Genomic DNA, 2,905 nt, shown 5'->3' with positions numbered 1-2,905 from the left:
GTGTTGGGAATAAACAACATTAATGGTGGTGAAATTCCCAGGAAGAGCAACCATGGTATTACCAATGGTGCCTCTTCATCAAACACCAATCAAACTTCTTCAATCAATATATCCCCTCTTATTATTCCCATTTCCTCGTCCTCTTCTCTTTCAAATAATTTACAACCTTCCATACCTACCTCGTTCTCGCCTATTTCCAATCATGGAGAATCAGAAATCCCAAGAGCAAGATTCAATGATGAATTGCTCGAACAATCTACCCACTCTCCCTCGAATCCAAACAAGTCGAATGAATATGCCAACGAACACACAACTTCTCAGATTAACACCATACCACCCATCCCAATTTCAACTCCAATCCCCCCCAACTCGACCAACAATATTTCCACATCAATTCCCGGCCAGAAATCGAACCCAAACCCCATCCTATCTATCCCAGGTCTCACCTCAATTACTAGCACATCACCTCTTCCCAACCTTCTCGACACCATACCTTTGGCCCGTAATGAGAATGAACCCAATTTCAATGGAGCGATTGAACCTAATCAACGCCGGAATACAAGTAATGATGAATCAATTTGTGCACCCCTCCCTCCCAGAGTACGAAACACTTTTCATCCCTATCGAGGCACCACCAAAAAACCCTCAAGTTTATCCCCTTCAATTGGTAAGTCAATGTTTAAATCTCATGGAGCACAGAAATCTTTTGGTTGTATTGGAAACAAGGAAGGAAGCGGTGGGGGTAGATATCAACCTCACATACATGACAACGGGAAACTTGATACAGGACATCAGGATGGTTGAACAACCATTGTCGATGGAGGATATATGGGCAATGGGGAAGCTCAACCTATGGAGGGATTGGGGGAAATTGCTACCGACAAAGAACAATCATCGTGAGCACATTCAGGGGATTTTCCCTGCTTTCCCTTTCCCAACGGTTAATATGAGGATAGTTTTATGGAATGTGAGGGGAGCCTCTAGCAAGGATTTTGTTCTGCATGCAAAGGAAGTAGTTCGTTTACACACTCCTGATATTTTGTTTCTTTTAGAAACCAAATCTTCTAATGATATTTCCCAAGCCGTTTGTAAAAGGCTAGGGTTCGAGCAATTCCGTACCCTCCCTGCTAATGGGCTTAAGGGTGGAATGTGGCTCTTGTGGCGTAAGCCAGCCATGCTCATCGATTTTGCTACGGACTCTCCACATGTCATACACTCTCTCTTTAAAATTTCCTCTACAAACCCTGAGGTGCTGATCTCGGGAGTGCATGCTCCTTCGTCTTCAAAAGACAAAAGAGAATTGTGGAAGATGATGGGAGATAATTCACCTCCTGTCAATACACCCTGGCTGCTTCTTGGTGACATGAATGAGGTCACAAAGCAATCTGAGAAAATGGGAGGGAGACCAGTTACCAACACCCAAGGAAAAGCTTTCATGGAATGGACTGATGCTGAGGGCTTTATTGATCTCAAACACAACGGACCTGCGTTCACATGGGATAATGGAAGAGAAGGAACGGAATTAATTAGGGAAAGGCTCGATCGAGCTCTTGCAAATGCTGAGTGGTTGAAAGTTCATCCCCAAACTCAGGTATATCATCTCCCAAAAACCTATTCGGACCATTGTCCAATTCTTGTTACTACTAATTGTGTTAATCATGCTTTAAATTACCCTTTTAGATGTAAAGAAGCATGGTTAGAAAACCCTAGTTTTGATGATTTCTTCTTCAATTCATGGAAAAAAGGAACTAATTTTTTCGAATCCAAATTTTTTTTCACTGACGAGGTTAAAATATGGAATAAACGTGTTTTTAACAAGGTTATTCAAGATAAAAACAGGTTAATTGCTCGTATTCATGGTATTCAAAAGGCACTCTGTGTTAATTATTCTTCCTTTCTTATTCATCTTGAAAAAGATCTCCTTAATCAGTTAAATAACGTTCTAAAAATTGAAAGAATTACTTGGGCTCAAAAAGCGGGGGTAGATTGGAGAAAGTATGGTGATTGGAATACCAAATATTTTCACATCCTTGTTAAAATTAAAAATTGTAGGAATAAAATTTTATCTCTAAAGGATGGCCATGGAAACTGGGTGTACGACCAAAGCATGCTTAAACTGATGTGCGTCAATCACTTCGAAAATTTATTTACTTCACATCAAAAAAAGTCAGCCTAGGTTAGTGTCTTTCACTCCAAACGTAGTGGTTAATGGGGAGGATTCGATTACCCTTACTAACAGTGTTACAAATTTGGAAATTAAGAATGCCTTAAACATGATGGCTCCCATGAAAAGTCCGGGTCCGGATGGAATTCAACCTAAATTCTTCCAAAAATATTGGGATGTAGTTAGTAATTCTATCGAGAGCCTTGTGTCTAATTCTTTTAAAGAAGGAAAAATTCCGGAGTACATTAATAATTCCTATATTTGTTTAATTCCTAAAGTTGACAAACCGGAAAGTATGAATGATTTTAGACCAATAGGTTTATGTAATTCGATTTATAAACTTATCACTAAAGTCATTGCTAATAGGATTAAACCTTTATTGGGAAATTTAATTAATCCGGTTCAATCAAGTTTCATAGAAGGAAGAACTATCGATGAAAATATGTTAGTTGTTAAGGAAATTGCTCACTTTTTCAAAAAAGCGAGTAAAAAAAACCTTATGGCTTTCAAAATTGATATTTCTAAAGCCTATGATAGCTTGGAGTGGGGGTTTATTCGTGAAACATTGTTAGGTTTTAATTTTCCTGTTAAGCTTGTCAATTTGATTATTAGTTGTATTACTACGCCATCTATATCTATCCTTTGGAATGGAGAGGTGACTAGTAGTTTTACTCCTTCTAGGGGAATTAGACAAGGAGACCCTCTCTCCTCTTACATCTTTGTTCTTTGTCTCGAAAGACT

The sequence above is a fragment of the Chenopodium album genome, chromosome 6 (assembly GCF_948465745.1).
Source record: "Chenopodium album chromosome 6, dcCheAlbu1.1, whole genome shotgun sequence".
In the NCBI taxonomy this organism is placed as follows: domain Eukaryota; kingdom Viridiplantae; phylum Streptophyta; class Magnoliopsida; order Caryophyllales; family Amaranthaceae; genus Chenopodium; species Chenopodium album.
This window is presented reverse-complemented; position numbering follows the sequence as displayed.